This window comes from Bos indicus, chromosome 5 (genome assembly GCF_029378745.1).
Source record: "Bos indicus isolate NIAB-ARS_2022 breed Sahiwal x Tharparkar chromosome 5, NIAB-ARS_B.indTharparkar_mat_pri_1.0, whole genome shotgun sequence".
In the NCBI taxonomy this organism is placed as follows: domain Eukaryota; kingdom Metazoa; phylum Chordata; class Mammalia; order Artiodactyla; family Bovidae; genus Bos; species Bos indicus.
Window position 1 is genome coordinate 4,321,209 of NC_091764.1, and position 21,189 is coordinate 4,342,397.

A 21,189-nucleotide genomic window follows, 5' to 3' on the forward strand; every position below is an offset into this window, starting at 1 on the left:
AGAGAAGAGTCTACACATGGACGTCACCAGATGGTCAACATCAAATCAGATTTATTATATTCTTTGCAGCCAAAGATGGAGAAGCTCTAGACAGTCAATAAAAATAGGACCAGGAGCTGACTGTGGCTCAGATCATGAACTCCTTATTACCAAATTCAGACTTAAATTGAAGAAAGTAGGGAAAATCACTAGACCATTCAGGTATGACCTAAACCAAATCCCTTATGATTATACAATGGAAGTGAGAAATAGGTTTAAGGGCCTAGATCTGATAGATAGAGTGCCTGATGAACTATGGAATGAGGTTCGTGACACTGTACAGGAGACAGGGATCAAGACCATTCCCATGGAAAAGAAATGCAAAAAAGCAAAATGGCTGTCTGGGGAGGCCTTACAAATAGTTGTGAAAAGAAGAGAAGTGAAAAGCAAAGGAGAAAAGGAAAGATATAAACATCTGAATGAAGAGTTCCAAAGAATAGCAAGAAGAGATAAGAAAGCCTTCCTCAGCAATCAATGGAAAGAAATAGAGGAAAACAACAGAATGGGAAAGACTAGAGATCTCTTTAAGAAAATTAGACATACCAAGGGAACATTTCATGCAAAGATTGGGCTCGATAAAGGACAGAAATGGTATGGACCTAACAGAAGCAGAAGATATTAAGAAGAGGTGGCAAGAATACACAGAAGAACTGTACAAAAAAGATCTTCACGATGCAGATAATCACGATGGTGTGATCACTCACCTAGAGCCAGACATCCTGGAATGTGAAGTGAAGTGGGCCTTAGAAAGCATCACTACGAACAAAGCTAGTGGAGGTGATGGAATTCCAGTTCAGTTATTCCAAATCCTGAAAGATGATGCCATTAAAGTGCTGCACTCAATATTCCAGCACATTTGGAAAACTCAGCAGTGGCCACAGGACTGGAAAAGGTCAGTTTTCATTCTGATCCCAAAGAAAGGCAATGCCAAAGAATGCTCAAACTACCACACAATTGCACTCATCTCACACGCTAGTAAAGTAATGCTCAAAATTCTCCAAGCCAGGCTTCAGCAATATGTGAACCGTGAACTTCCTGATGTTCAAGCTTGATTTAGAAAAGGTAGAGGACCCAGAGATCAAATTGCCAATATCCACTGGATCATGGAAAAAGGAAGAGAGTTCCAGAAAAACATCTATTTCTGCTTTATTGACTATGCCAAAGCCTTTGACTGTGTGGATCAAAATAAACTGTGGAAAATTCTGAAAGAGATGGGAATACCAGACCACCTGACCTGCCTCTTGAGAAATCTGTATGCAGGTCAGGAAGCAACAGTTAGAACTGGACTTGGAACAACAGACTGGTTCCAAATAGGAAAAAAGTGTTCATCAAGGCTGTATATTGTCACCTTGCTTATTTAACTTATATGCAGAGTACATCATGAGAAACGCTGGACTGGAAGAAACACAAGCTGGAATCAAGATTGCTGAGAGAAATATCAATAACCTCAGATATGCAGATGACACCACCCTTATGGCAGAAAGTGAAGAGGAACTAAAAAGCCTCTTGATGAAAGTGAAAGTGGAGAGTGAAAAAGTTGGCTTAAAGCTCAACATTAAGAAAATGAAGATCATGGCATCTGGTCCCATCACTTCATGGGAAATAGATGGGGAATCAGTGGAAACAATTTCAGACTTTATTTTTCTGGGCTCCAAAATCACTGCAGATGGTGACTGCAGCCATGAAATTAAAAGACGCTTACTCCTTGGAAGAAAAGTTATGACCAACCTAGATAGCATATTGAAAAGCAGAGACATTACTTTGCCAACAAAGGTCCGTCTGATCAAGGCTTTGGTTTTTCCTGTGGTCATGTATGGATGTGAGAGTTGGACTGTGAAGAAGGCTGAGCGCCAAAGAATTGATGCTTTTGAACTGTGGTGTTGGAGAAGACTCTTGAGAGTCCCTTGCACTGCAAGGAGATCCAACCAGTCCATTCTGAAGGAGATGAGCCCTGGGATTTCTTTGGAAGGAATGATGCTAAAGCTGAAACTCCAGTACTTTAGCCACCTCATGCAAAGAGATGACTCATTGGAAAAGACTGTGATGCTGGGTAGGATTGGGGGCAGGAGGAGAAGGGGACAACAGAGGATGAGATAGCTGGATGGCATCACTGACTCGATGGACATGAGTGTGAGTGAACTCCAGGAGTTGATGATGGACAGGGAGGCCTGGTGTGCTGCGATTCATGGGGTCGCAAAGAGTCGAACACGACTGAGCGACTGAACTGAACTGATACTTTTTCACCTTCCAGGAACATTTTGCGGGTGAAGCTCCAGAGATGGAGACAGGTCTCAGACGTGACCAATTAGCATATCAAAGTCGGTACAGACAAGCATAAAATCTGTAACCGTGCGTGTGATGAAAATGAGCGGGTATTTCACGTTTTCTAGTCAAACCATGCCCAGTTTGCTTACACCTCAATTAGAGTCCATTTTTCATTGTTGTTTTTGTTTTTTTTTGCTTTAAGAACCCTTTTGTCGTACAAAGTTGCACGATTCTCTGATTCTTAGAATGTTCAAACATAGACATGAGCATTAATGCTCAACATTTATCAATGACAGAATGTTCTATCTCTGCCCTCCAAGAGCTTATTGTTGGTACCACCCCAACCAGGAACTGACCTAAGGGAGCGGTGCCGCAGAAGAATAAGGAAAAATAAGACTCAGAAATAAAGTGGGGATGGGGGTCGGGGGAGGGGTGCTGATTTCATTCTCAAGCAAAAGCCCAGATCCTAATCCTTGCATGCCTTTTATTGTTAACTTCTACTTCCTTATTCGTGCTCTAGAAATATCTGTTCTTTACAATCTCAGATCTGGGATAAAGATATACAATGTACAGTCCTCACTGTCAAACTTTCAGGCCTTTCATGACTTTGTTTGTCCCTCCGGCTAATGATGCCCTTTCTCAGCAACTCCTTCAAGGCTCTGGTTATGGGAACAGGCACTGATGGTTTTCCATCAGTCACATCAGTACTTCAACATCTTGTTTTCAAGATGTCTTTCCACGATGTACTTTTTACTACTCCCAGCCCTTCGCCAGGGGGTGATGAGAAAGTCATTTTTATTTTTCAAAGAGGCCCTCTTAATTATAGTACAGGTCTGTGCATAGCATATTCCCTACACTTACAGCCAACAGGGTGAGTGATATTAAATGCTTAAAGTCACAAAGGGAAAAGGCACTCTTGCACATCACAGAATGTGGCGTGCGGTGTCTCTGAGTGTTTATCACAACAGACAGAACACACGGCACAAGTCAATTGAAGAGACATTTCTCTTAAACTTCTGTTATCCCTTCTCCTGGTGCTCTTCTGAAGAAAGCAGCAGGAGAAGAGATGACAGGAAAGGAAATCAAGTAAGGTCAGCCAAAAAATTGTAAGCTCTGTCCTCTGTCCCTCTGTTGACTCTAGTGCCACTTAGAGGCTGAGCTAATCTTAGGGAAGAAACATTGAACAAAGTGAGAGAGTAAGGTTTTAACCTCAAGTAGCTTATATCTTGGACTTCCCTGGTGGCTCAGCAGTAAAGAATCCTCTTGCAATGCCAGAGACTGCCTACAATGAAAATGTGGCTTTGATCCCTGGGTCATGAAGATCCTTTGGAGAAGAAAATGACAACCCACCCCAGGATTCTTGCCTGGAGAACCCCCCGGACAGAGGAGCCGGGTGGGCTACAGTTCATGGGTTTGCAAAAGTAGGACATGACTTAGCAACTAAATCATCAATCAATTTATATCTTGAGGTAAAATTTTAAACCTAACAATGAAGCTATTCTAATATCCCCATATTACCAGAGAGTCGTGATTTGCCAAAAATGTCCTTAAGGAATTGAGAAGAAAGATGCAGTAGAGTTGTCCTCTACTCATGCGCTCCACGGCGAGCATGTTCACTCATTTATAAGTGTATATCTCTGCCACTTAACTATACATTCTTTAAGGGTGGACAGAGTCTAGTATATAACAGTACATAGCAAAGGCTTCCCTGGCCTCAGTGGTAAAGAATCTGCTTGCTAATGCAGGAGACTTGGGTTTAATGCCTGGGTCAGGAAGACTCCTGGAGAGTGGAATGACAACCCACTCCAGTATTCTTGCCTGAAAAAATCCCATGGACAGAGGCGGGCTATATAGTCCATGGGGTTGCAATGAGTCAGACACAAATTAGTGACTAAACAATAGTATGTAATGCATGGTCTAGCATCTCATAGGTTACCTAAGTCCATTTTCAACTCTCTGAACAAGAAAATGAATGAATTTTAGAACTGTAGAAACCTTTTTTTTCTCCTGTTGTTAATACTCTTCACCCTGAAGCCTTTAGGCCTCTGAACCTTTATGTAGGAGTCATATATAAATGAGAATCGATATATAATATGCCTAAATTTTTTTCAGATATGATTACTTGGAGTTAAACCCCTGTGCATTTATTTTGTGTAAAATAAAAATGGACAATGCTTTGATACCTCTGCTACTTAGTAAACACTGAATGTGTTCTTCGTTTCCTCAGCAATTATTGAACTCCAAAAAATACTGAGCTCAGCTGATATGAGGAACAAATCTTTTCTGTTTTCCACTTTCTATGCTGCTGCTTCTTCCCATAAGCTTCCTGAGATCACCTTTCTCCATTTAATTGTCTTCAGCTCTTATTCCCGATTAGATGGAAAGATATGTCAGTCCCTAAATATAACATGTAAGTTATGAAGAATATGTATTTTAAATAATAAGACAAAAAGCTATAATCTAGAAACTAAAAATGTGTGGAAGCTCTACAGTTCAGTTCAGTCACTCAGTCGTGTCTGACTCTTTGTGACCCCATGGACTGCAGCACACCAGGCCTCCCTGTTCATCACCAACTCCCGGAGCTTACTCAAACACATGCCCATTGAGTCGGTGATGTCATCCAACCATCTCATCCTCTGTCGTCCCCTTCTCCTCCTGTCTTCAATCTTTCCCAGCATCGGGGTCTTTTCCAATGAGTCAACTCTTCGCATGAGGTGGCCAGAGTAATACAGTTTCAGCTTCAGCATCAGTCTTTCCAATGAATATTCAGGACTGATTTCCTTTAGGATGGACTGGTTTGATCTCCCTGCAGTCCAAGGGACTCTCAAGAGTCTTCTCATACTCCACAGTTCAAAAGCTCAATTCTTTGGTGCTCAGCCTTCTTTATGGTCCAACTCTCACATCCATACATACTGGAAAAAGCCATAGCTTTTACTAGATGGATATAGTTGGCAAATAATGTCTCTGCTTTTTAATATGCTACATTGGTCATAGATTTTCTTCAAAAGAGCAAGCGCCTTTTAATTTCATGGCTGCATTCACCATCTGCAGTGATCTGGAAGCTCTACTAAAGGACTTAATTTTCTATGTAAACTGATGATAATTCTGCCTTCAAGAAGAAAATATTTTATAAAACTAAAACTTTTCATTAGTATTTTTTATTATTTTATATTTTTGCCCTAATCTCAACTTATGTGGAATTTACCACATAAATCCACAGCAGCCTATTTATTATCTTTGTTAACTACTTTCTATATATACATAAATCGTTAATTCCCTTCAAGTACTTTTTTGGTACTTGATGAATGTCAGCAACCATATGACCACTAGATGGCAGCATAACTCAATTCTTATACATCTTTTTTTCTTCTCTAGTATTTATTTCAAAGACTTTAATGACAAGACACTATCTTGAGGTAATATATTAGTTAGTCTGAAATATTTGTTGCATGCAATTGAACATTGTTTTTATATTAAGGCCAAGGTATTTTTATGCTTCAAGTAAGAAAGCAACAATCTCTTCGATGTAGGTTAGGTAATGCTAAGGTTTAGCAAGGATACAGTTTGAAGAGCCTGAGTTTTGAAACCAGACATGTCTGAATTAAAACTCGGTCTTCTCTGTAGCAGTCACTAAACTTAGAAAATTTCTTATGATTGTTCTGTATATCTCAGTTCTTAAATAATCTCTTTGGAATGGGCACCTATGAATCAGTTTTTGTGTGTGTGTTATGAGGTAATTTTTATATACAAGATTAGTTCTTTATTAATTTTCTGCAGTGAAAATTAATAAAGAACTACTTTCGTAGTATTGACCTTCTTATAACAAATACTGCAATTTAAATAATATAGATTTATTATTTTATAAATGCATTGTGCAAGTCATCTTGCATCACCTTTAAACACATACCATCTGTACTCTGTGTCTCACTTAATTCTTAGAGTTATAGCAATCACAGTAGGTACTTGATAAAAACCTCTTGAGGTCTTCCCAGGTAGCTCAGTGGTGAAGAAACTGCCTGCAAGGCAGGAGATGTGGGTTCGATCCCTGGGTCAGGAAGATCCCTTGGAAGAGGAAATGACAACCCACTCCAGTATTCTTGCCTGGGAAACCCCATGCACAGAGGAGCCTGGCAGGCTACAGTCTGTAGGGGCACAAAGAGTTGGACACGACATAGTGATTCAGACTCTAGCTTTTAATAGACTTTTATAAGGTCATATGATTTGTTGAGGCAGATCCAAGATCAGAAGCAAATTATCTTTCCAATATACCACATACTGACTTCTGTTTTGCTCATGATTATCTACCATGACCCAAGCTAGAAACTTTAGACATAATTATTGCTTCCTCCTTTCTTATCTACCAAACTTAATCACAGATTCATGCCAAATCTACTTCCAAATGCCTCTTGAGTCTATCTTATTTTATTCAGCCACGTTTCCAGTCTTTAGTTAAAGCCTTTATTATCTCACCACATAATTATAATGGTATCTGAAATGATCTCCTGATCCTACTCAGAAACCACTACTATACTGCTTCCTTCTTTGAAATATTCCAGTTCGCTTTGATTTAAATGTAAGTGTAAGTCGGTTGGACCTCTCAAGAGCACTTTCAGCTCTAATAATTTGTAAGCAGTGACCTGCATGCTTACAAGGACAGAGAATAACTTGTTATGTGTTAATCTCCATGTTTGAATATCCTAGAGACTAAGCATATGCAACTCTTCCTTTGTTTAAGGATGCTTTATAAAAAACTTTTAAAGGAAAAAGGAAGAAAAGAAAATTGAGATTTTTTTTTGTCCCTTTACTACATAGATAAAGGTTTAGTAGGAAGTTACAGAATTTTTCTCCCCCGAATTTAATATGTTCTTCTGCGTCTACTCAGAGATTATATAACAAGGGAGAAAAGGATGGAGTGCTGTATTTCATTTATTTATACATATTGGCTGAATAAACAGCCCAAAATTAAAAGAAACAAGAGAGGAAAATGAGACAAGAAATAAAAGCCTGAGGGCACTGTCTACTGGAGTTTTTTCACATACTTCTTGCTATGACAAATTAGATAACGAATTAAAAAGCGGAGACATCACTTTGTTGACAAAGATCTATATAGTCGAAGCTATGGTTTTTCTAGTAGTCATGTATGGATGTGAGAGTTGGACCATAAAGAAGGCTGAGCACCAAAGAATTGATGCTTTCAAAGTGTGATGCTATAGAAGACTCTTGAGAGCCCCTTGGACTGCAAGGAGATCCAACAAGTCAATCCTAAAGGAAATCAACCCTGAATATTCACTGGAATGACTGATGCTGAAGTTGAAGCTACAATACTTTGGCCACTTGATGCAAAGAACTGCCTCATTGGAAAAGACCCTGATGCTGGGAAAGATTGATGGCAGGAGGAGAAGGGGGTGACAGAGGACAAGATGGTTGTATGACATCATAGACTCACCGGACATGAGTTTGAGCAAACTCCAAGAGATAGAGGACAGGGAGGCCCAGTGTGCTGCAGTTCATGGGGGTCACAAAAACTCGGACGCAACTCAGTAACTGAGTAACAGCAGCAAGTTGGATATGTAGCTCTGTGTGTGTCCTCACATGTCCAGCTCTTTGCAATCTCAGGGGCTGTAACCCACCAAACTCCACTGTCTATGGCATTTCCCAGGCAAGAATGCTGGAGTGGGTTGCCATGTCCTCCTCCAGGGTATCTTCCTGACCCAGGGATCAAACCCGTGTCTCTTGTGTCTCCTGCATTAGCAGGTTTTTTTTTTTTTTTTTTTTTAACACTGTGCCACCTAGTGTAGTTAGATTAATAGTAAGTGACCATCTTATCTGAAGTCAGCATAATCTTTCTACACATAAGGGAGTCATAACACCTGTCAAAGCGAAAACTACACCAAAGTTATTATTGCTATAAAGGAGTGAGGTCTGAGCTCAGTCCAGTGTAACCAAGGGCTGGTGTGATTTTTAGGTGGGTGGGGGCAGGGGAATTGTAGGCCATCTACGTTTGCTTATTAGCCTTGTCCTAAGGAGAACTGGTGGCTCAGAGGTTAAAGTGTCTGCCTGCAATGCGGGAGACCTGGTTCAATCCCTGGGTCAGGAAGATTCCCCTGGAGAAGGAAACGGCAACCCACTCCAGTATTCTTGCCTGGAGAATCCCATGGACAGAGGAGGCAGGTGTGCTACAGTCCACGGGGTCGCAGAGTCAGACTTCCCTTTTTAAGGAGAAGTGAACTCTCATGTTTTTATGACAGGAGATACTTTTCCAACAATGAACAAGGTACTTCTCAAGTACCTTGAGTATTTTTCTTGATTATTATATTTCAAAAGATGGCTCCCAAGTTACTAAAAAATACATTTGTGGGCTGTAAAATTGGATGAGGCCTTTAAAACATTATATCTCCAATGGGCAGAGGGAATTTAAAATTACAAGCTTTCTAAAGTAAAGGAGGTCAGGAGCCAAATCAGGAAGAAGGTTGTTTAAAGTTTAGCCAAACCTCAGAGGAACATTAAGTCCTACTTAGTCACACGTGAGTATCAACGTGCTGTCCAGCTTCAAGTCTTACACAGAAATGAAACAAGCTTACTGCAAAAAGTAATTTAAAAACACTTGACCAGTGATATTTGATATTTGGCAAAACTAATACAATTATGTAAAGTTTAAAAATAAAATAAAATTAAAAAAAAAATAAAAACACTTGACCAAAAATTCATCTGAACAACCTGAATAACAGAATATGCCAAGCTTAGCTGCCACTCTGTCTCACTGTGGCTGTGAAGAACAGATACAGAGCCAAAAATAAACCACAGGCCTTGGAAGAATTACTATAAGGTAAAGGAAGAAACAGCATCTTGGAGACATAGAGCAAATGAAAGCCCTGAAATTTATTTACTAACTATTTACTGATTATTTATTAGTGAATACTTTATTATTTACTAATTATTAATAAACTAAAGAAAATGTGCCTCAAAACAGTAATCATTATGAAGCAAGAAGGCATAGCCTCTACAAATTAGGAATCAAAATTCATTAAAGGGTAATAGACAAATATGAATTTGAAATGTGAAAAGTAATTGGATGAAAAGGAGGATAGCAAAGATATTAAGGTATAAAATAACCCAAAATAAATCTAAATTTGGTTTTATATAAAGGTAGTAATATTTCCTAACATAATCACATAATTAATTTCATCAGTAAGATAAATATATTTAAAATAATGATAAAACTTTTAAAATACTCTTTAAATGTCAAAGTCTTCTGATTTTTCATTCCCTGACTAAAAGATAGAAATATTGGAACAAATATATATATATATATACACGTTTGCAAGAGTTCAATCTTTTATTTCTTTTATTTTATGAAAAAATAAGCTTAGTTCAACATTCCCTCTGCCCAACCTCTTAACTTCTGTTATGAGAAGAAGCTTAGGGTTTCTTTCTTTATAAAATCTCATTTATTAATGTTAGAGAATTTCTTCATGGTTTGAAAATACTTGGCTGTTCCCTCATATTTAAGAGTAAGTCACTACTGCAAATTCTGTGGTCTTTCTTGTAGGGTCATTTGGTGATCTTTTTATTTACTGAAAGGTCTTGTTAGTAAAGTGTATTCTTATACTTTTCAGTTTTTCTTCAAATGAAACTTCAGTTCTGCCTGTCAGGAGGTGGGATGAAAGACAGCGAGCTCCTAGCCATTCTTGTTCTCTGAGTTAGACTCCCATGGTGGAGTGTATCCATTTTTGTTAAGTTTTGTTAAAGATTTCACCACAATTCTCTCTCCCTGCCCAGAGTCTTTCCTGTGTAACTTTTCCAGAGAATAAACATTCTCTCTTCAGTGAGGTTGAGTGGGTGGAGGGAGAGGAATCTGCTTACTACAAAGATTTTGTGAACTTGCTGAGAGCTCAAAACTGATATGTTAAGGGGATGCACTTTAGTTTAAAAACTCAACTGTATAAGAAATAACCAATTTTCATAATTTCTGAATATTATGTTAAAATTTCAAAAATCAAATTTATGACATATGACTTCAATTTCACTTTTAGCACACATAAATTATACAATTTATTTTAAAAAGTATTCTAATAGATTGCTGTACCTATCACCCAGGTGAAGATATTTCCCTTCTTGGATTCCTCCTCATGACCTAAGAGAACCAGCAACCTAAAATTATTTTCCATTTTCCCCTTTTGTTCTTTCTCTATTTTCTTTATATACTTTATATTGTTATTTTTATTGTTTATTTGGCAAGCAATTTAAAATTTATACCAATGGTATATTGTATGAATTATATAAATAAAGCAATATTATGCTTGTGAGATTCACTAATATTGATAAATGCAGCTATGGTTCATTCATTTGTATTATTATAAAACTTTCCACTGTGTGAATATTATGGGTTTTCCAGGTGGCCCAATGATAAAGAATCCACCTTCCAATGCAGGAGATGCAAGAGATGTGGGTTCGATCACTGGGATAGGAAGATCCCCTAGAGAAAGAAATGGCAACCCACTCCAGTATTCTTGCCTGGAAAATTCCATTTACAGAGAAGCGTGGCAGGGGACAATCACTGGGGTCACAAGAGTCAGACACGCCTAAGCACGCGTGTATCTGACCATTATGAACGCACCGCAGGTGTTTTGTGCCTTCCCTTGTCTTTATATACCTAGCTTGCAACTAGATTTTTGACACATGTAGAATCCTGACGCATGTTTGTGATTTTGTAGATAATTATCCAGGTAAGGAAGCCCAAAAAGAACAAGAGAAGAAATGCTGAGCCGCAGGGTAAGGACACTTTCAACTTCACTACATGTTGTAAACTGTCCAATTTATAACACGAATGATGGTCCTGCCAGAAGTGTACAAGAGTTTTCTCTGGTGCCTATCTTTACCAACAGCTAATACAGGCATACCTACTGAAAGATATTTCAGCAGGTTTCAAACCACAGCAATAAAGTAAATACTGCCATAAAACAAGACACTTGAATTTTTTGGTTTCTACCTTAAGTAAAAAGTACCTTACTGCTGAAATTGCTGAACCTTAAACAAGTCATGGTAATAAATCAAAGATTACTTATCATGGATCACCATAATAAATATAATATTAATGAAACATTTAAAATATAGTAAGAATTATCCAAATATGACACAAACACAAAGTAAGCAAATGCTCTTGGGAAAATAACACCAATAGACTTGTTTGATGCAGGATTGTCATAAACCTTCAGTTAGAAAAAAAAAAAAATCAGTATCTGAAACTTCATAAAGACAAGCACAACAAAGCCAGGTAGGCTTATATATTCAAAGCTTTAATTATTCTCAAACTAGTGGTTATTGTTAAAGGTAAACCAAATTGAACACTAGTTAGAGTGATGAGACAGATTTATGTATATTTATACATATATATGCCGGAGAAGGCAATGGCACCCCACTCCAGTACTCTCCTGGAAAATCCCATGGACAGAGGAGCCTGGTAGGCTGCAGTCCATGGGGTCGCACAGAGTTGGACACGACTGAGTGACTTCACTTTCACTTTTCACTTTCATGCATTGGAGAAGGAAATGGCAACCCACTCCAGTGTTCTTGCCTGGAGAATCCCAGGGACAGGGGAGCCTGGTGGGCTGCCGTCTGTGGGGTCGCACAGAATCAGACATGACTGAAGTGACTTAGCAGCAGCATATATATATGCATATATAAGAACAGATTTTAATCAACAAGATACTATGGCAACAGGGAAGAAACTGTCCAGTGTTAACTGAACTCAACTTCAACTTGTAAAGAGAAGACTGGGCATTGTAAAAGAAGGATGAAGGAATGGGGAGGCGGGTGAGTGGAGTTTCAGTAAAGTCAGGGAAGTGAGAATTACAAAAAGCAGGAAGGGCGTGTTGGAGCCTGTGAAACCTATGTGCTAAATAGCATTTATCTAAGTTAGACTGCCACTCTGCCAAAGAGACTGGGAGAGGGGATTTATCTTCTTCAGTGTCCTCTGAAACAAACAGCTTTGAGTTTTCTCAGGCAAGCACTGTAAGGGGGACTAGGGTCATTCTAGAGATGTGGCCTTGAGCTGTTAGAAACTATGCTAGAATAATGGATCAGAAACCCTGCTTCTTCTGGAGTGAGAAACTGCAGTTCTAGATCTTGACTTACCTGCTGTGTGAACTTGGACAATTCTTAAGAACTCTCTGAACTTCAGGTTTTTAGCATAAAATGGGAATATCATATGCCCTTCAAAACTCAAAGAGTTGCTGCAAAAGTCAAAAGAAAAAAGGTGAACAAAAGTAAATTATCAACACAAAAATATTTTCCAGCTTTAATAGATTCCCTTTTTTATAACTGCAAATATGCATGGTATACAAATATGCAATATTGAATACAAATACAAATATGGAAATAAAGAGTTGAAGAACATCAAGGAAAAAATGCTAATATTTAAAAAAAATAAAACCTTGTTTACATGGTGATATAATTGGGATGGAATTAGTTTTGTAATTATTTTGCTCCTTTCTTATTTTCAGTCCAAAGTTTACATATTTCAATTATATATAATTCCTATTTCTGTCAGATTCCCAGATGGGTGAGATTCTCGGCCCAGTGTAAATGTGAATGACATTTTTTGGCATTTAAAATTGGAAGCGTCAACACAGTTTCACTATCATACAGCTTAATGTTTTCCTCCTAGTAGCTTGTGGGCCTCAAATTTGCAGAATGTAAGATCTCATTTGCATTTAACTTTTCCCACAAAAGTTGGGACACCAGCTAACTTGAACTCTCAATCCACCTGGTAGATCTTATAATTCAACATTAGGTATGGGACCCATCTCTCACTGGAAAACAAACTTCAGAAGCAGGCTACCACCAGCAGTTTTTATATCACAAGAAGAGTTTTGTTTCACCTGCTGTTTTTGTGTGTTTGTTTGTCCAATTTTGCCCAGTGAAGCTAGGGATCAGTACACCTTCCTCTTCTATCACCAGTTGGTAGCAAGAGAGAGAATACTATACAACCTCTTGTTCCATCCATAATAATTAAATTTATCATTTACTAACTGCAATTTGTGTTTCAAGCATTGGACCAAAAGCTTACATATTTGCTTTCCTTATTTTATTTCTAAAATTAGTCCTTTTCATTAGATACTATTATGAGGTTTGATAAAGTTCACATAGTTCCCCTGGTGGCTCAGTGGCAAAGAATCCGCCTGCAATGCAGAAGACGTGGGCTTGATCCCTGGGTCAGGAAGATCCCCTGGAGAAGGGAATGGCTACCCACTCCAGTATTCTTGCCTGGAGAATTCCATGGCAGAGGAGCCTGGGAGGCTACAGTCCATGAGGGTTCACAAAAGAGGCAGATATGACTTAGCAACAATGACATCAAAGTACACATAAGCAGTAAGTGGGAGAGACACGTTTTAAATGCAAATCTACATGAATCCCAAATGCATGTTTCTTCCACATTCCTCTTTAGCACCTCTTTAATTTGGCAGCCACAGAAAAAAAATTTGGAAAAAGTAATTGCACTGACTGCTTGGCACTCTCTTCATGAAGCCCTCCAATTTTCGCAGCTGGGACTACTTAATTCCCACCTGCAAGCTCTGTCCCTTCTCAGCACCTGGCACCACTTTTTAGAAAGCTCTAGGCCAACAGTTGGTTGTTCAGGATTTCATATTATTAATTCTCCTGGGTTTCTGTATCTCAATAAACTTAATTACTGAGCTGCTTAAGTTCCTTTCCATCTATCCCGTTGATTGGTCACCGGGTCCTAATGGAGAAGGATAAGAGGCTTATGGAAGGTTCCTGCTGGGAGACACTGACTGAGGGGAAAACTGGGTCTTGTTCTGATGGACAGGACCATGCTCAGTAAATCTTTAATCCAATTTTCTGTTGATGGGATGGGATGTGTTCCTCCCCGTTATTTGACCTGAGGCCAAACTACAGTGGAGGTAATGAAGATAATAGTGACCTCCTTCAGAAGGTCCCATGCAGTCACTGCTACACTCAGTGCCCCCAGCCCTGAAGCAGGTCACCGCTGACCCATGCCTCCGCCAGAGACTCCTGGACACTCACAGCAAGTCTGGGTCAGTCTCTTGTGGGGTTGCTGCTCCTTTCTCATGGGTCCTGGTGCACAAGGCTCTGTTTGTGCCCTCCAAGAGTCTATTTCCCAGTCCTGTGTAAGTTCTGATGGCTCTATGGTGGGATAAATGGCAACCTCCTCCAAGAGGGCTTATGCCATACCCAGGTCTGCTGCACCCAGAGCCCCTACCCCTGTGGCAGGCCACTGCTGACCTGTACCTCCTCAGGAGACACCAAAACACAGTTCTGGCTCAGTCTCTGTGGGGTCTCTGGGTCCTGGTGTGCACAAGGTTTGTTTGAACCCTTTGAGTGTCTCTGGAAGGTATGGGATTTGATGCTAAATGTGATTTTGCCCCTCCTACCATCTTCCTGGGGCTTTTCTTTTGCCTTTGGATGTTGGGTATCTACTCAAAGTCTCTCCAGTGCCATGCAGCCTCCGCTCCAGGGGCATGAATGAAAACCACAATCACAGAAAACCAACCAATCTGATCACATGGACCACAGCCTTGTTTAACTCAATGAAACTATGAGCCATGCCATGTAGGGCCATGGTGGAGAGTTCTGGCAAAACGTGGTCCACTGGAGAAGGGAATGGTAACCACTTCTGTATCCTTACCCCATGAACAGTATACAAAAGCAAAAAGATAGGACATTGAAAGATGAACTCACCAGGTCGGTAGATGCCCAGTATGCTACTAGAGATCAGTGGAGAAATAACTCCAGAAAGAATGAAGAGACGGAGCCAAAGCAAAAACAACACACGTTTGTGGATGTGACTAGTGATGGAAGTAAGTCTGATGCTCTAAATAGCAATATTGCATAGGAACCTGGAATGTTAGGTACATGAATCAAGGCAAATTAGAAGTGGCCAAACAGGGGATGGCAAGAGTGAACATCGGCATTTTAGGAAACAGTGAACTAAAATGGACTGGCTGCTGCTGCTGCTGCTAAGTCGCTTCGGTCCTGTCCGACTCTGTGCAACCCCATAGAAGGCAATCCCAGCTCCCCCGTCCCTGGGATTCTCCAGGCAAGAACACTGGAGTGGGTTGCAATTCCCTTCTCCAATGCATGAAAGTGAAAAGTGAAAGTGAAGACGCTCAGTTGTGTCTAACTCTTAGCGACCCCATGGACCGTAGCCTACCAGGCTCCTCCATCCATGGGATTTTCCAGGCAAGAGTACTGGAGTGGGTTGCCATTGCCTTCTCCGAAATGGACTGGAATGAGTGAATTGAACTCAGATGACCATTATATCTACTACTGTGGGCAGGAATCCCTTACAAGAAATGGAGTAGCCATCATAGTCAGCAAAAGAGTCCAAAATGCAGTGCTCGGATGCAATCTCAAAAACAACAGAATGATCTCTGTTCATTTACAAGGCAAACCATTCAATATCACAGTAATCCAAGTCTATGCTCTGACCTGTAATGCTGAAGAAGCTGAAGTTGAATGGTCTATGAAGACCTACAAGACCTTCTAGAACTAACACCCAAAAAAGATGTCTTTTTCATTATAGGGGACTGGAATGCAAAAGTAGGAAGTCAAGAAACACCTGGAGTAACAGGCAAATTTGGCCTTGGAGTACAGAATGAAGCAGGGCAAAGACTAATAGAGTTTTGCCAAGAAAATGTACTGGTCATAGCAAACACCCTCTTCCAACAACACAAGAGAAGACTCTACACGTGGACATCACCAGATGGTCAACACCAAAATCAGATTGATTATATTCTTTGCAGCCAAAGATGGAGATGCTCTATACAGTCAACAAAAACAAGACCAGGAGCTGACTGTGGCTCAGATCATGAACTCCTTATTGCCAAATTCAGACTTAAATTGAAGAAAGTGTGGAAAACCACTAGGCCATTCAGGTATGACCTAAATCAAATCCCTTAAGATTATACAGTGGAAATGACAAAGAGATTCAAGGGATTAGATCTATTAGACAGAGTGCCTGAAAAACTATGGACAGAGGTTCATGACATTGTACAGGGGGCAGTGATCAAAACCATCCCCAAAAAAAGAGATGCAAAAAGGCTAAATGTTTGTGTAAGCAGGCCTTACAAATAGCTGAGAAAAGAAGAGAAGGGAAAGGCAAAGGAGAAAAGGAAAGACATACACACCTGAATGCAGAGTTCCAAAGAATAGTAAGGAGAGATAAGAAAGCCTTCCTGAGTGATGAATGCAAAGAAACAGAGGAAAACAATAGAATGGGAAAGCCTAGAGTTCTCTTCAAAAAAATTAGAGATACCAAGAGAACATTTCATGCAAAGATGGGCTTAATAAAGGACAGAAATGCTATGGACCAAACAGACGCAGAAGATATTAAGAGGAGGTGGGAAGAATACACAGAAGAACTGTACAAAAAAGATCTTCATGACCCAGAAAATGATGATGGTGTGATCACTCACCTAGAGCCAGACATCCTGGAATGTGAAGTCAAGTGGGCCTTAGGAAGTATCACTATGAATAAAGCTAGTGGAGGTCATGGAATTCCAGTTGAGCTATTTCAAATCGTAAAAGATGATGTTGTGAAACTGTTGCACTCAATATGTCAGCAAATTTGGAGAACTCAATAGTGGCCACAGGACTGGAAAGGGTCAGTTTTCATTCCAATCCCTAAGAATGGCAATGCCAGAAAATGCTCAAACTACCACACATTTGCACTCATTTCATATGCTAGCCAAGTAATGCTCAAAATTCTCCAAGCCAGGCTTCAACAGTACATGAACCGTGAACTTCCAGATGTTCAAACTGGATTTAGAAAAGGCAGAGGAACCAGAGATCAAATTGCCAAACATCTGTTGGATCATTGAAAAAGCAAGAGAGTTCAGAAAAACATCTACTTCTGCTTTATTAACTATGGCAATACCTTTGACTCTGTGGATCACAACAAACTATGGAAAATTCTGAAAGAGATGGGAGCACCAGACCACCTGACCTACCTCCTGAGAAATCTGTATGCAGGTCAAGAAGCAACAGTTAGAACTGGACATGGAACAGCAGACTGGTTCCCAATAGGAAAAGGAGTACGTCAAGGCTGTATATTGTCACCTTGCTTATTTAACTTATATGCAGAGTACATCATGAGAAATGCTGGGCTGGATGAAGCACAAGCTGGAATCAAGATTGCTGGGAGAAATATCAATAACCTCACATAGGCAGATGACACCACCCTTATGGCAGAAAGCAAAGAACTAAAGAGCTTCTTGATGAAAGTGAAAGAGGAGAGTGAAAATGTTAGCTTAAAGCTCAACATTCAGAAAACTAAGATCATGGCATCCAGTCCATCACTTCATGGGAAATAGATGGGGAAACAGTGGTAACAGTGACAGACTATAATTTTGGGTTATAATATCACTGCTGATGGTGACTGCAGCCATAAAATTAAAAGATGCTTGCTCCTTGGAGTTAGTTAAGTTACGGCCATCCTAGACAGCATATTAAAAAGCAGAGACATTACTTTGCCAACAAATGTTCATCTACTCAAAGCCATGGTTTTTTCAGTAGTCTTGTATGGATGCGAGAGTTGGACTATAAAGAAAGCTGAGGGCCGATGAATTGATGCTTTTGAACTGTGGTGTTGGAGAATACTCTTGAGAGTCCCTGTACAGCAAGGAGATACAACCAGTCCATCCTAAAGAAAATCAGTCCTGAATATTCATTGGAAGGACTGATGTTGAAGCTGAAACTCCAATACTTTGGCCACCTGATGCAAAGAATTTACTCATTTGAAAAGACCCTGATGCTGGAAATGATTGAAGGTGGGAGGAGAAGGGGACAACAGAGGATGAAATGGTTGGATGGCATCACCAACTCGATGGACATGAATTTGAGTAAGCCCTGGGAGTTAGTGATGGACAGGGAGGCCTGGCATTGTGCAGTCCATGGTGTCACAAAGAGTCGAACATGACTGAGCAGCTGAACTTAACTTACATCCTAACACTCTTCTCTCTTCTAACCAATACTTATGAAGACTGCAGGCTATTTTTCCTTTTCTTTTTTTGTTTTGTTTCATTTGTTTGTTTTAGCTTTCGTTACCATTGGCTGTCTGTTAATTTATTCCAAATTTATATGATACTTACAACGTAGTCTGGATCCCTTCGAGGCTGTCTGTTTCCTGACTCCCTATACATATGTTTTGCCACCTGTCTGGAAAACTATCTATATCCCACGTTAGGTTTTCCAACACCACCATTCTGCATATCTGGGTCGTTGTCTCTGATCATGTTCTCTGAAACCTGTGCCTAACTAAAAACTGTATAGTCAACAGTCTGCTGTCAACTTAGTCTGTTAATCCTTGTTTCCATCCCAGGGTCTGCTAGTTTATCTTTGGCCCACCTTTACAGAGAGCATGTACCCATTCTGACAACTTCCATCTGTGTTCAGTCCTTCTGTTAGTCTTTTTAATGACAATTTCCACTTTACGATCAACATCCAGCTGTCCCAAATTTAATTGTCTGTTAAATGATTGAACTGTTTCTCTATCTTCTGTTTATTTATTAAATGCAGTCCTCATGTGATATATAGAAAGCTAAGATTCACAAGAATAACTAATGAGTTCACACTAAGTTATAAATGAAGATCAAATATACACATATTCATGTACATAAACCTTTGCAGAGGTTTTATTTTAATTTTGTATTTTGATATAACTTTAAACTTACAGAAAAATTGCAAGAGTCATTCAAAGAATGCCTATATGCCTTTTACATAAATCAGTCAGTTCTTAATATTTTGACATATTTGCTTTGTTTTTCTCTCTGCTGCTGCTAAGTCACTTCAGTCGTGTCCGACTCTGTGACCCGTAGACGGCAGCCCACCAGGCTCCCCTGTCCCTGGGATTCTCCAGGCAAGAACACTGAAGTGGATTGCCATTACCTTCTGCAATGCATGAAAGTGAAAAGTGAAAGTGAAGTCGCTCAGTCCTGTCTGACCCTCAGCGACCCCATGGACTGCAGCCTCCCAGGCTCCTCCGTCCATAGGATTTTCCAGGCAAGAGTACTGGAGTGGGGTGCCACTGCCTTCTCCGTTTCTCTCTACATACAAATATTTTTGTTTTTTTTTTTAATTTTATTTTATTTTTAAACTTTACATAATTGTATTAGTTTTGCCAAATATCAAAATGAATCCGCCTCAGGTATACATGTGTTCCCCATCCTGAACCCTCCCCCCTCCTCCCTCCCCATACCATCCCTCTGGGTCATCCCAGTGCACTAGCCCCAAGCATCCAGTATCATGCATCGAACCTGGACTGGCATCTCGTTTCATACATGATATTTTACATGTTTCAATGTCATTCTCCCAAATCTTCCCACCCTCTCCCTTTCCCATAGAGTCCATAAGACTGTTCTATACATCAGTACCTCTTTTGCTGTCCCGTACACAGGGTTATTGTTACCATCTTTCTAAATTCCATATATATGCGTTAGTATACTGTATTGGTGTTTTTCCTTCTGGCTTACTTCACTCTTTATAATAGGCTCCAGTTTCATCCACCTCATTAGAACTGATTCAAATGTTTTCTTTTTAATGGCTGAGTAATACTCCGTTGTGTATATGTACCATAGCTTTCTTATCCATTCATCTGCTGATGGACATCTAGGTTGCTTCCATGTCCTGGCTATTATAAACAGTGCTGCAATGAACATTGGGGTACACGTGTCTCTCAATTCTGGTTTCCTCAGTGTGTATGCCCAGCAGTGGGATTGCTGGATCATAAGGCAGTTCTATTTCCAAGTTTTTAAGGAATCTCCACACTGTTCTCCATAGTGGCTGTACTAGTTTGCATTCCCACCAACAGTGTAAGAGGGTTCCCTTTTCTCCACACCCTCTCCAGCACTTATTATTTGTAGACTTTTGGATCACAGCCATTCTGACTGGTGTGAAATGGTACCTCATAGTGGTTTTGATTTGCATTTCTCAAATTGAAAAATAAAAACCATATGATTATCTCAATAGATGCAGAGAAAGCCTTTGACAAAATTCAACACCCATTTATGATAAAAACTCTCCAGAAAGCAGGAATAGAAGGAACATACCTCTACATAATAAAAGCTATATATGACAAACCCACAGCAAACATTATCCTCAATGGTGAAAAATTGAAAGCATTTCCTCTAAAGTCAGAAACAAGACAAGGGTGCCCACTTTCACCATTACTATTCAACATAGTTTTGGAAGTTTTGGCCACAGCAATCAGAGCAGAAAAAGAAATAAAAGGAATCCAAATTGGAAAAGAAGAAGTAAAACTCTCACTATTTGCAGATGACATGATCCTCTACATAGAAAACCCTAAAGACTCCACTAGAAAATTACTAGAACTAATCAATGACTATAGTAAAGTTGCAGGATATAAAATCAACACACAGAAATCCCTTGCATTCCTATACACTAATAATGAGAAAACAGAAAGACAAATTAAGGAAACAATTCCCTTCACCATTGCAACAGAAAGAATAAAATACTTAGGAATATATCTACCTAAAGAAACTAAAGACCTATATATAGAAAACTATAAAACACTGGTGAAAAAAATCAAAGAAGACACTAATAGATGGAGAAATATACCATGTTCATGGATTGGAAGAATCAATGTAGTGAAAATGAGTATACTACCCAAAGCAATTTATAGATTCAATGCAATCCCTATCAAGCTACCAACAGTATTCTTCACAGAGCTAGAACAAATAATTTCACAATTTGTATGGAAATACAAAAAACCTTGAATAGCCAAAGTGATCTTGAGAAAGAAAAATGGAACTGGAGGAATCAACCTACCTGACTTCAGGCTCTACTACAAAGCCACAGTTATCAAGACAGTATGGTACTGGCACAAAG